Source organism: Zootoca vivipara, chromosome 13 (genome assembly GCF_965207765.1).
Source record: "Zootoca vivipara chromosome 13, rZooViv2.hap1.1, whole genome shotgun sequence".
Classification (NCBI taxonomy): Eukaryota; Metazoa; Chordata; class Lepidosauria; order Squamata; family Lacertidae; genus Zootoca; species Zootoca vivipara.
The window spans coordinates 16,738,946-16,752,941 of record NC_142596.1 but is presented as its reverse complement, the minus strand read 5'-3'; the positions used below and the strand labels follow the sequence as shown (position 1 = coordinate 16,752,941).

The 13,996-nt window shown below is 45.1% G+C and overlaps 1 protein-coding gene across 10 annotated transcripts in view; it reads left to right on the top strand.

The window, feature by feature from the left end:
• The first annotated feature begins 3,198 nt into the window (after positions 1-3,198).
• ZFAND6 (zinc finger AN1-type containing 6) overlaps positions 3,199-13,996 on the top strand; it is a 67,904-nt gene continuing 57,106 nt past the window's right edge. For 3 of the 10 annotated variants that reach the window (XM_035130723.3, XM_035130722.3, XM_035130718.3), the window contains exon 1: positions 3,199-3,346. The gene's annotated coding sequence lies outside the window, so the exon portion shown is untranslated. Of the gene's footprint in view, positions 4,707-4,952; positions 5,111-5,873; positions 6,608-13,996 lie in introns of those variants that run through there. The other 7 variants (XM_088656518.1, XM_088656512.1, XM_088656519.1 and 4 more) reach the window with 5 other exon arrangements.

Below are 13,996 nucleotides of genomic sequence, written 5' to 3'. Positions count from 1 at the left end.
GGAGCGAGTTGTAAAAATTAATACTATTGCAATAATAAAATATATGTACATGTTTTAAACATACTGATATCTTACCACGTACAAATAGGGCGGGGGAAGAGAAAGAAAACAAATATAAGTAATCTCTAGCCGAAGTAAGAGTTTATTAACTTGAAACATTTCAAAACTATACTGAGCTTCAGGGAGAAAAATTCATTTGACAAACTGTAAAGGGGGACTAAATTTCTCCAAACACTCTTTGGCCATATCCTTTTTGTTTACTTGTTTAGGGCAGGCATACCCAGATGATCTGCCACAATGGCCCTATCCCATAATAAGCAGCAGGTCCCAGGAGTTTGGAGGCCAAGGGTTGAAGGGAATGGATATTGGGCAATAAATAGGAAAGTGAAATATAGGTAAACATATCTTATTGATTGGGTGATTGCATTCATATCCCACCAATTTTTCTCCAAGGAGATCAAGTTGGTTCTCCCCCCTCCTCATTTAAATCTCACAACAACCTTGAGAGGTTCGATCCCCAGCATCTCCAGAAAAAGGCTCTTGCTTGAAACCCTGAAAAGCAGCTGCTGGCCAGTGTAGACAATATTGAACCTGATGGGCCAGTGGGCTGATTCAGTATATGGCGGCTTCCTAAATGAAGTAGAGAGGCAGGGACTGGCCCAAGGTCACCTAGTGAGCTTCACAGCTGAGTGGGGAATTGAACCCTGTTCTCCCAGGTCCTAGTCTGACACTCTAACCACTACACCACACTGGCTCTTCTATGCTATGGGGTTGTTGTTAGGCTGTGGATTAGCTGCTCTCTAATAGCTACTGCTCTAATGAACAATGGAGTCAGCTAGGTAGTCAGGGGTGTGTGCATGTGTCACTAGGTAGGTCAATGAAATGTCTCCTATTAGGACAGCAATGTAAAATGGAAGAAGTGCTACTGAACAACACAGGACTTGACTTGTATTTGCAGTAGATTGTATAGGATTGCATTGTTAGGCAATTCAGGAAGCCCAGTGATGTGCAATGGGGCGTGCTCCCAAGTAAATGGATCTAGGATTGCAGCCTTTTTGACTCCTAAAAGGTGACCCAGTTAAGCGGGTAGCAGTTCATTTTAAAAATGAACTCTAACTTCAATACGGTTGCACTGGGGATGGCAGGTGCCTTTGTTGGACTCTGACACACAAAAGAGAATTTCTCTTGCAACTTTTTGTTTTGTTTTGTGGCTCTTCTTCCCTCGTAATTTCATCCTGTGTGACACTGGGTGTGACTCACCCAATGAGCTTCATGGCCAAGTGGGGAACTGAACCTACCGTAGGCCTCTCAGGTCTTAGCCCAACACTGTAACCACTATGCCACACAGTCTCTGATGATTAATTTGCCCGTGTCATCTTGTGTTTCCCCACTTCAGAATGATTGTTATTATTCCTTTGTGAAGGCTTGCCGTTTAAACCAATTAATTCATCGATGAATCAATTAAAAATCATATGATGAATGACTAAGGTTTCTGTCGTCATGTGGCAGCCTTATTTTCTCATGCTTAGTGTCTTAAAAAAAACCACTGAATCTTGTGGCACCGGAAAATGAATGGCATGAGCTTTTGTTAAGGATGCTACTATCTTGTCCCGCTCTGAAATCTGTGTGAATATAGTTTTGACTTAGAAGAGCAACACACACCCACCCTTTAGAAGCTCCATACAATATGATATATTTAAAGTACATTTATAACAGTAATGGATTTCCCCTGGGAACTGTAGTTTACCACTCACAAACCTCCTAAACTACATTTCATTTCAGGGAACTTGTGTGCTTTAAAGCTGTATGCTTTTGAATGTGGACGTGATGGGTTAGTGGGAGACTCCAATTTCCCTTATAGAGCTTGCTTTGTTTATTTAATATATTTCTTTCCCAAGTTTGGATTCAGACCTCTCTATGAAGAATTGGTTGTTAAACCACTCTGAGAATTGTAGCTCTGTGTGGGGAATAGTGGGTCTTTTAACAACTGTCAGTGCCCTTAACAAACTACAGTTCCCAGGCTTCTTTGGTGGGGGAAGAGGGAGCCATGACTGTTAAAGTGGTATAAATGTGCTGTAAACGTATGAATTCAGAATCGTAGAATTGTAGAGTTGGATGGGACCATTAGGGTCATCTAGTCCAACCTCCTGCAATGCAAGAACCTTTTGCCCAACGGGTGTTAATGAGACCTCACCCTTCTCCAGAATGGAGATTAAGTGGCAGGCAAAACCCCACCTATTAAATAGCTGCCAGACCACACAGGTGATAAATACACAGGAAAGCAATGCAGGGGCAGAGGAAGATTAAGGGTAGGCTGTAGCGTCTCAAGGGGGTGGGGGTGGGGAAAAATATTTTGCATATACTCAGAGATAATTTTTTTAAATTATTATTTTGCAGTCAGCCAGGATCAATCTCTGGTATGAAAAAAGATCTCAGGCAAAGCACAAAGGTCACCTCCGCACTATATATCAAACGACCACCTCTCCCCCCCCCGCCCAAAAAAAGAAGGCGGGGAACTGTAGTTTGTCGCGGAACTACAATTCCTAGCACCCTCCACCAAACTACCGTAGTTCCCCAGGTTTCCTGGCAGGAAGTCGCGACTTTTAGCTTCGGTTCCAGGCAAGAGTGGCGTGCAGCCCCAGCTTAACTGCGAGATGTCGGGATTTGAACCGGGGACCTTCTCGGAAGCCCTGCCTCTGAACGACAGCCCTTCCCTTATCTGTCCAGAGCCTAGTTGCTTGCAGCTCGCTTTCTTTCAAGAGACATTTAAGTCGCTTAAAAAAAACAAAAACCCCAGAAAACGCTGCTTCAATCAAGCTAGTGCCGCCCAGGTGCCGTTGGACTCCAATTCCCATCAGCCCCCCGCCAGCGCGGCCGCTACTCAGGGCTGATGGGTGTTGTAGTCCAAAGAACATCTGGAGGGCACTAAGCTGGCTTTAAAACCATCCCTCCCCATTCCCGCCCCGGCCCCGCTCGCCATTATTAGTTTGGTTCGCATCGCGCGCCGTCCCCGGCAATCGCTGCCAGTCACTAGGAAGGAAGAGGAGGCGGAGGCAGCAGCGGTGTCAGAAAGCAGCGACAGCGTCGCCTTCCCCCTCCCTCCTGGGTTTTCTTTACCCCGTCCCCGCCTCCTCCTTTTGTTTTCCGCCCGCCCGCCCGGCTTCCGCCAATCAGCGCCCGCCCGCGTAGGTTTCTGTCGGACAGGGCGGGGCTGAGGTGGAGAGGAAGGGAACGGAGGAAACTGGGGGAAAGAAAAGTTTACTGAAGACTCGGAGGAGCTAAGCGGCGCCTGGAACTCTGCGGCGCGAGGACCCTCGCGCGCCCCCCTCCCCTCCTGCGGAGTCAGGTGAGAGAGCGAGAGCGCGTGCGCGGGCCCGTGGGCTATCGGCCGTCCTTTCTCCTCACTCCCCCCCCCCGTGTGGGGGGGTTGGGGGAGGGAGTGGGTTCCCCCTTTTTTATTCTCTCTCCTCCCTACCCCACATACATGGGGTGGGGTGGGGCGGGGCTCTTCTCTCTGCCCCCACCCCCTCCCCAAATTACCCCCCATATTTACTTAAGTTGTCCCACTTTACCTAGGGGCGAATTCAGTGGGGCTTACTCCCGAGGAGGCTTGGTTAGGGTCTTGTAGGGAAGAGGTGGTCTCTTCACATTACTCTTCTCACTGCCTTCCCCCCCCTGTTCCCCACTTACATAACCTGGAAGAGGGGCGAGGAAAAGGGGGGGGATGATATGAGAGACCACCCCCCTCTTTTTGCCTACAGCCCCACCTTAGGAGATAGTTGGGGAGAGCTCCCCCCCCCAAAAAGCAAAAGGTTCTATGGGGATGTAAAAGGTTATGGGGAAGGGTGCATGTGTTCCTTCCCCCCCACCAGGGGACCTTACTTTTTTGGGGTGGGGGTAGGGTTTTTAGAAGGCCCCCTCTTCCCTTTACTTCCCCCAGAAGGAAGAATTTGTGGGGGAAGGTGAAATGTTTTTTGGGGGGGGGTATAATCCCCTTCAGAGGACTTTGCACAGGGCTCTAAAATTGCTTGTTTATTTGTCCCCTTCACACACAGGAAAGGAGGGTGAAAGAATGACAAGGGAAGCTTTTGCTTAAATTCCGTAAGCACTTTACACTGGAGGAGGAGGGTGTTTGGGGAATGCTTCCTCTTCTTAACACCCCCCCCCCTAAAGTTTTATGCTGGGAGTGGTAGACTTCAGGGAAGATAAGAGGGAAAGGGTATTGGGAGAGGGGAAAGATATTAGGGGTGCCTTATTTTAATTATCCCCCCCAGCTGAAGTAAGGGTTAAGGATTATAGGGACAGCTGCCACTTAAAGACCGTAAGGTTTTTGGCTGGGTAAAAGGAAAAGGGAAGACCAAGAACCTCTCTCTCAAATAGGGACTGCCCCCAGTTCACACACTCATGGGGTAATGAGAGGCAGGGGGTTCACTGGGAAACCTCTGCTTAAAGGCAAGGGTGGGTATCAGAAAGACCGCAGGGCAATTTCTGGTGGGCCCCTTATTTGTTATTTTAACTTGCCTGCTAGTTGCTGCAGTTCCTTACTAAGGAGTCCAGGCTAGATGGGCCTTGATATCATCTGGCAAAACTCTTAGCATCTTAAAATGGAGAGCGCAGACTTGGGACAACTGGTTAGTTGTGCCTTAACCCTTCAGAGATCCTGAAAGTGCACTCTTGTTCTTCAACTTAGAACACATCATGGAAAGGTAGGGTTCCTAGTAAAAAAAGAAAAGAAAGTATGCTATGAAAGGCTAAAGTCAACTTGAACCTATATGTAGGGGAATGTTTACCCCTTCCTCATTTTCAGAAGATTGTACCCCTGTGATACTGCAGCAGGGGCATGAAGAGACATCTTCCTTTGCCTTCTAGGTTATATTAAATATGTAGTAAGGAAGAAAATGGGATCCTTGTATCAGGGAGGATCCCTGTTTATTATTTGTGCCTATTTTCAGAGATCTCAACTGGTGCAGTCTTTTACAAAAACAAAAGCTTCACAACAGCCCTGAAAGGCATTTAGGCTGCCAGAGAGAATGACTGCTTCAACGTCTTTCAGTGAGCTTCAAGTGCGGGAATTAGATTCCGAGTTCAAACCTTAAGGAATTAGAACGAGGTACTTCTATAGCCTGTGATCCTCCTTATGCTGTTGAACTACAACTCCCATCAGCCCCAGCCAGCATGACCAATGACCAGGGCTATTGGTAATTGTGCAGCAACTTCTTGAGAACTCCATCCATGTACTATATACCGTGTTTCTCATATTATAAGACATGTCTTATATTTATTTTTTCCTCAAAAAAACACACTATGGCTTATTTTCAAGGGATGTCTTATTTCTTTCTTCCTCCTCCTGCCACAGCCAGCATTGCTGCTGTGCCTATCACTATGTCTTATTTTCGGGGTATGGCTTATATTTCTTGAATGCTTAAAAATCCTGCTATGGCTTATTTTATGGGTATGTCTTAAAATATGAGAAACAGGGTAGGATACATTCAGGCCTTGGTAAGGGTGGCCCTTTTACCCATTGAAGTTCTCTGAGTGTGAGATGGAGACACTTGTTCCAGCATGGGGTCTTCAGTCATCCTAAAACCGCTATGGGGAACCTTTGGCACTTTGGCCCTCCAGATGTTACTGAACTACAATTCCCATCGGTCCCAGCTAGCAGGGATGATGAGAATTGTAGTTAAGCAGCATCTGGAGAGCAGAAGGTTCCCCATGCCTGTCCCAAGGAACTGAGGAAGAAGACATTAGGACGGGGAATAAAATGTGAAGTGATGTTACACTCTTCAGTAGTTTCTGAGCAGGCAGAGAGCTCTGCTCAACATTTGGGACAGGCAGAAACAAACAAGCAAAGCAAAGCAAAACAAACCACTGTCAGAAGGGAAAGGGTGCTAGGAGATTGGCATCTTCTTGGAAATGGATGTATAGAGGAATCTTACAAAACAGGGGTGGACTAGATTCATGGGAAGACAAGTATTTGTGTGTGTGTGTGTGTGTGAGAGAGAGAGAGAGAGAGGGAGAGAGAGTTGAGACCGGGATGGCAGTGGTGGTTATCAGCACACCATTGGAGCCCTGGAAGGAAGTAGCAAAGGAATACAGAGACCTTATCGTGGGATGTGGGAGGCTTGGTAGAGTTTTAGGAGAAACAGGAAATAGCAGCTCCTGTCTTCAGCAGGTTCTGGAAGGCAGGGGCTTTCCCCAATGGGGAAGAGTTGGTATGTGATTTGGGAAGAGGGGAGGTGATGTGGCTGATGTGCAGCCTCACTGCCCCCAACATGTAAACATGCTGAGGGATGTGAGTTTAACCTCAAGCAGCTGTTGTTTTTGTCCCCAGCTGCCTTGTCCTGTGGAGTATGAGTCAATCAGGTGACGGGATATCCAGGAAATAAATAGACCAGTTAGAAGTGCCTGTGGTTTGGGGTGCTTTGGTTAGAGCTGTGGGGCTCTGAGCTGGCCTGGGGGGGGCCCACAGACATTTGTCAAAGAGACCACCTGTAGGGTTTGTTTGCGGTCACTGTTCATTGTATTTACTTCTGGGGTGATTTTTCTTCCATTAACCTGCACCCTGGTTCTAAACTTTTCATTTGATCTCAAGAGAATTAGATTCTAGGTAAGTCTGCTTTGGATTGTATAGCCTTCCTTAATGCCTTTCATGAGGTGTATCATGTTCTGCATTATATGTTTAATCTTGTTAGAATTGGGAGCTTTGTCTTTGGCTACAAATTCCCTTTTTTGTCCAGGTGGTTATTTAACTCATGGCAATGCTGGACAATGTGATTTAATTTTATTAATGTTTAGCCTATTACAGGAAAGATCGGAATACAAGCTCTTGGGCAGAAGAAGGTCAAAAGTGATTTAACTTGCCTGGAGCTGTCGACTGGGACATTTTTTAAAAGTGAATATCTGCAGGTTACTGTTCCCTGTTGTCTTAGACCTAAATATGGCAATGAATTGACGTAAATATGGCAATGAATTGACCCCCACCCCACCCCACCCAGCACCAAGCAAAGTCTGTCCAATGAGAACACATTTGTGTCTACTTTTCCAGACAGCTGCAGTTTATTTCAAGCAGTAAAGTTCTTCATTTTTGCCATTTTTGCACTGTTACCACTACCACTTTTGTTATGGGATGTATGCTTATCTTGTTCCTCCTGCTTTGCCTTCAGGCTGAGAGGAGAAGTAGTGACTTGTATAGTATTAGTCTTTTGTATTGCATTGGGGTTAGGGTGGATGGAGAATTGTGCCTCTCAAAAGGACACTCCAGCCAGCTGTTCCTGCCCAGGAGGGCAGAAGAGTACACTACTACGGGTACTCACTTTTTTTCACATTCGTTCAGTGTGCACATTGCACTAAGCTACCCTATGGCATAGCATGAGTGTGCAAGCTCCCAAAGAGGATAATATGTTTGCTTAGCTGGATCTCTTTTGGTCCTGCTGATGCTGTACTGCTGGTAGCTAAGCCATGGTTTGGCGTAGTATCCTCTGAAACCATGGTTTGCCTCTTACAGAGTTCATGGTTAGGGTTCATGGTTTGCCTGGGGGACTAGGAGTGGGCCCCTTGCAGGGTTGTGGGCGTCTACAATCGCAAGCCTGATGTTGACCTCGTTTCCACCTTATTGGGTTTGTGTGTTTTTTCACTCTTGTTTTGAGTGCTGTTTGTGAACATGTGCCATAGATCTGTGCCTTGAATTTGCACCTAAAGAACCTTTTAGCTGTTCTTAATGATCTTCTGACACGTGCGTACGGTGTGCTGTTTATTGTTTCGTTGAGAAAAGAACGGGTGGCTGGCAACCGTATCCAAAGTTTACAAGTGTGCTATGCACAGCTTTTTTTAAAAAATAATAATAATCTGTGCCTGGACTTGTTTCTGACTGCAACCTTGCCCATGAGGTATGAGAACAGAGAAGACATCCCAGAGCCGAGGGTGATTTGCTTCCTGTAAAGAATCATTGTGGCACTGTGCCGTTGCTGACTCCCATTTAATGTTAATAGGTGACTGCTGTGGTTTAAGGCTGGTACATAATCAGACTTCGTAACTTTTGCTCGGAAGCCTTAAGCAGAACAGTAAAACTCCTTGTGTAATCGCTATAAGAAACTGCATTTAAATAACTTAGTTCCTTTCTTGAATTGTAAATGCTTATTGAACCGTAGGTACTTTAAAAAAATGTGCTTTATTTTTAGGCCTTATAATTTATTCCCCAATATCTTTTGGCTTTCAACTCATTGATGACTTTTATTGCTGCTCTTTGAATTTTCTCTCATTTGACAATGTATTTCGGTTGTGTAGACACCCAAAAATGTAAAAATGCTTCTAGGATACAAAATATCAGCCATAGAGGTGGTGGTGGGGGGGTGTATCTTTCTGCCTCATATTGACTGTTAAGAATGCTTTGTTTGTACGTATCTCACATAATGTTCATTCCTCACTTGCAAGGAATTGATCATTCATTATGGCATCACCTGGAACTCCCTACCTATTGATATCAGGCAGGCAATTTTGCTGTATTGTGTTTGGCACCTGCTAAAAAGATATTTGTTTCAACAAACCTGCACAGTCATGTATTCCCGTCCCCATTATAATAGTTTGTAAATTGCTGGTTTTGTTTAGTTTTTGATACAATTTCATGTCAATTTGTTTTTAATGTTTGCTTTCATTGGTGTTTTAAGGAATATTTTAGATTGCCCTTTGTAAACCATTTAGAGACTTTCTTTTTGAGTAAATGTATACATTGTCTTAAATAATGCAAAACTTCTAAGTCTAGAGAGCTTGCTGCTTATCCCCTTGAAAGTTTTGCTTAGGGTAGCAGCCTTGAAACAAAAAGGGAGAATTTTGACCCTTTACAACAGGGGTGTCAAACACAAGGCCCGGGGGCCAAATCCGGCCCGCCAGACCTCGTCATGTGGCCCGCCGAGCACCCCAGCCAGCGCGCCCTAGCAGCGGGACCTTGCTGCTGAAGCGCCGCGCCGACAAAGAGCTGGGGCCGGGGGGGGGGTAGAAAGGCGGCCGGAGCAGCGCCGCACAGAGAGTCCCAAGCCTCTGCGACGCAGCAGTGCTCTGTAGCACTTTGAATCCTTCTCCTCCTGCCACGGCTCGGCGTCTGGAAACGGCTGCTGCTGCTGCTGCTGAAGCACAGACAAAGCACCCAGCAGCGCCGCGTGGAGGAGGAGGATTCAAAGTGCTACAGAGCACTGCTGCGTCCCAGAGGCTCGGGACTCTCCGCACGGCGCTGCCGGGCACCGACCCGGCAAGCCGCCGCCTCCTCCTCCTCTTGCCTCACCTCCTCCTCCTCCTCCTGCCGCGGCTCAGCCTCACAAACGTGCAACTCTGAGGCTTTACGCACTTCTCCTAAAACGGACACCCGCTGCCTCACGCTGCACAGGAAATGCTTTTTGCCCCTGGGTCCCTTCGCGCTCTTTTCTGGCGCTGAATCAAGGCGGCGACCCCCCCTTCCCTTTCTTTCTTCCTCTCTCTCGTTCTTATTCTTTCTTTCCCTCTCCTTCCTTCCTTCTTTATCTCTGTCTTCTCTCCCTCTTTCTTTTTCTTTCTTTCTTTATTCCTTCTTTCCTACTCTTCTTTCTCTCACCTCTTTCCTTCCTCTCTCCCCTCTGCTCCCTCTTTCCTTCCTTCCTTCCTTCCTTCCTTCCTTCCTTCCTTCCTTCCTTCCTTCCTTCCTTCTGTCCTTCCCATCTTTCTTCCCCTCCCTCATTCTTATTCTTTCTTTCCCTCTACTTCCTTCCTTCTTTCTCCCTTTCCTACATAGTCCTATAGATACAACCGGCCCTTTGAGGGTGACCAAACTGCTGATGCGGCCCCCGATGAATTTGAGTGTGACACCCCTGCTTTACAAAATACCTGGTTTATTTACAGCTTTACTTTATTTCTGATAAATATTTTGATATGTCGTTCAGTCATGCTCCCGAGACTGTAGTGTCAGAAGTTTTTCTAGAGTAAATGATTTGGGTTTCTTGCTGCCTCAACTCAGTGGCTTATCTCTGTCCAAAAGATGTTCTCTCCGGCCTCTGTTGCTACTCCCTCCTTTCCTTCCAAAGAACTGTTATTTCTCAACTGTTTGCTTCACCATTTGATTGCAGTAGAAACAAATCTTTCACAGATCCCACAGACGTGAATTTCAACCTTAACATCTTCACTAATTCCTTTCATTACGTCTTTGTAAAAAATTTAGTTTGCAAGTTGCCACAAAACGTCTTGTAATAAGCCAACTTAACACTTCGTATTAAGGCCACTTGCTGTACAGTATAACTTTTGGGTCTCTCCCTCCCTCTTTAATTGAGTGACTTCTTGTATGAAAAGGGGCCAGGGTGGTGGTGAAAGCATGTTGTTAGAAGCCGTTTTTACTTGGACGGTGCCTTGACCTGGATGGCGTTATTAGATCAGGGATGGGGAATGTTTTTCAGCCTGAGGGTGGCATTCCCTCATGATCAACATTCTGGGAGCTGCATACTGAAAGCTGAGCAGGCCAGGGACAAAAGCGGTTGGAGCAATGAATTATTATTATTTTATTACATTTACACCCCACTTTGCCTCCTCCAAGGAGCTCAAGGTGGTGCCTACCGTCCCTCCCTTTCCCATGTTTCCCTCACAACAACCCTGTGAGGTAGGTTAGGCTGAGAGATGGTGACTAGCACAAGGTTGTTCAGCGAGGTTTGTGGCTGAACGGGGATTTGAACCCTGGTCTCCCAGTTTGTAGTCCAACACTCTGACCATAATGGGTGTGACAGTTACCCTTGTGCAGTAGGGCTATATTCCATGTATGCAGTAAGTCAGAGGTTTATGCATGTACCCACTTATCTTCACAGCCCACCCAAACAAGAAAGGTTAATTATCACAGTCCAAGGACACAGGCCACCAGACAAAAGCAGTTGAGCAGATCCGGTCTGTCGGGCATGGCCCAAAGAGTGTCCTGGGGGCTAGATTGAGAGGCTGGAATCTGAGGTCCCTCAGCCCTGTATTAGATCTTGCTCACAGAATTGTTTGCGGACAAGGTGGATGATATGTTGTAACTGGTAACTGAAAAAGTCATCCCATTTGAAATGTTTCTTAAACAAAATTTAGGGCCCCATCTGTGCTATACATTTGAAGCTGTATCATAGTGCTTTAAATGGCCATGACTTCCCCTAAAGAATCCTGGGAACTGTAGCTCATTATGTGTGCTGAGAGTTGATAGGAGGGCCCTACGTATTTCCCTTACAGAGCTACAGTTCCCTGATTAGTTTAGCACTCATTCCATCTTCACAGGGAATTTTGGGCAGTGTTACTTTAAACTGGAATGGGGGTGGAAGAAACCATGACTGTTTAAAGTGATATGATACTGCTTTGAATTTATAGTGCAGGTGGGGCATAGCTGTTTTTAAAACACATTATTCCACTTAAAGAAATTTGAAAGAGGGCATGGCTAGTTATCAGCAGGACAAGTAGTATTATGCATTTAAACCAAAGAGCTGAAGAATTCTTAATCACTCTGGCTGTTAAAGCAATTGCCCAATTGATCAGGCAACAGTTAAAATTGTTGGAGGCAAAGTATTTTTATTAAGAAAAAGCTTGATTACAGGACAGTGTTTAATAATAATAATAATAATAATAATAATAATAATAATAATAAATTTATTATTTATACCCTGGCCATTTGGCTGGGTTTTCTCAGTGTGGAACGAAACTCCTAAGTTATCTGATAATGTTAGATATAAATACATTTTTAAAAGTCATTTTATTGTTTCTGTTCCATTGAATTTAGGTCAGAGAATGAAGCATCTATGAATTTTTGCTTTCTTAAAATTAATGTATTAATTGCTTTTTACATTTGTATTTAATAAATACGGGGGGGGGGGGGGTTCAGTTACCAACAAAACGCAAAATTAAAAGAAACCTTCCAGTAGCACCTTAGAGACCAACTAAGTTTGTCATAGGTATGAGCTTTCGTGTGCATGCACACTTCTTCAGATACACTGAAACAGAAGTCACCAGACCCTTAGTGAGAGAGGGTGGGGAGGGGTATTACTCGGAAGGGTGGTGGGAATGGGTGATTGGCTGATAGGTGTGGTAGACCTGTTGATGACTGTTAACGACTGCAATTGGTCTTACAGGTAAAAGCAAGGGGTGAGATGGCTAAAAATAGCTTTGTCATGTATAATGAGATAAGAATCCAATGTCTCTATTCAGACCAGGTCTCTCCATGGTTTTAAGTTTGGTAATAAGTTTAAGAAGGCCAGAATGAAGATATTTCACACACACCCAGCTTGTTGAAACAAAAATGCCTTCATTTAGCTAGTGGGCACTTGACTTCCCACATTCTGGATGTTATTCCACAAAACAGGAGCAGCCACACTGAAAGTCCTGCTCTGAATTACAGTGGTGGAGCAGACTTCTGATATTTTAGGGACTTTTAAGAAGAAATACTCTTGCAGAGCACAGTGACTGCTGGAAAAGGACAGTCTCTCAAGCTGCAGGCCTCCTTGACTAAAGCTATCAAACCTAGACCCTAGATAGTCAACACAAGAGGTTTGTGATTCTATTCCTGCCTCTTAAAAATAGTAGCTGTATGGCACTTGGTCCAAACACATAGTAGCTTTTTTGTTGAGGGTGGGGGATATTTATCAGGAAAGTGGCAGGAAAGGAAGCTTAAAACTCCTCCCTTCACACCTTCGTATAAAAAACCCAAACAAATCAGAAGTGCAGTCATGCATTTTCTTGTCACTTCTAGTGTTGTTACTTACCCCATTTGAACATATACCCCCCAGTTTGTGTTTTTTAAAGTCTTTTCCTAATGGTATTTTCAAAAAAAGGTAAATGCATTGCTTTTGAATCCCTTGGCATGTGTCTAGCTCTAGACATCTAGAAAATGCTCTTTAAAAATTGGATACCATATTCCATGCCAAAGTGGAGACATAGCTCTCCAAGACTTCTCTTTTCATTGTAGTTGTGAGAGACCTGCACATCTCCTTGAACCTTGAACAATGATTTACAGAATTTATATGCCTGGTGTATATAAACAGCGTATATTATGTCACCTGTCAAAGATCACAAGGGTCAGGGGGTGCTCCAAAATGTTTTGAATTCTTTGAATATTGCATTTGAAAGGTACTGATGAGCAGCCCCTTTTGTAACTTCCTGGTTCAGGGAAACTCTTAATGCATAAGAAAATGTTGGTTAAAGGATGTATATTGGTTCATGTAATTGAAGGCACCTTAAGAGATGGAAATGTGGAGGAAATATTTAGATCTGATGTTGTGTTTGGCTTGTGAGCCTCAGGAAATGTTCTTGGCATCCTTATGTCTTGAGAGACAATGGTGTGTGTGTGTGTGTGTGTGTGTGTGTGTGTGAGAGAGAGAGAGAGAGAGAGAGAGAGAGAGAGAGAGAGAGGTGACCTCCCTGGCAGTGTGGGCATTAGTAAGTAAGTAAAACCTTTATTGGCATCAAACAAACTCACAGACAAAATAATAAGAGATTAAAACTGTCACTGTGGCAAACGCTGTGTTAAGAGAGAGAAGGGAATAATCCGCTATCCGCTCTCACGACAATGGGGCTTCTAATAATTCAGACGACTGCAGAGTACAGCGACGAGAAAATAGTAAATTAAGATATTGAGCCACCATCTTGGTGAGGGCCTGGTCCTTCCCCAGCAAAAGAAATTGTAAGATTTCCCGCTCTGGTCTCCTTCTGGGGATGCCGAGCCGGTCCAGGAATTGTTGACGAAGGTCGGCGTAAAGATTACAGTGAAAAACCATATGTAGAAGGCTTTCCACCTGAGGGTCATGACACAGACAGAACCTCTCGTCCTTCGCCCTGCCCGAGAATCTTCCCCACAGGAGGTTCGATGGATTTGCGTTGAACCTGGCCAACGAAAATGCCCTTCTTTCTTGTGGGTTCAGTAGGAAGTCAAGATAATTAGGTTTTGTTTCATGAGCCCACGGGAGGTGGAAAAGAAGGGGGGAACATGTTGTGCCTGCTGCCGCTATAAGATCCTGTCTCTCAATGTCCCACA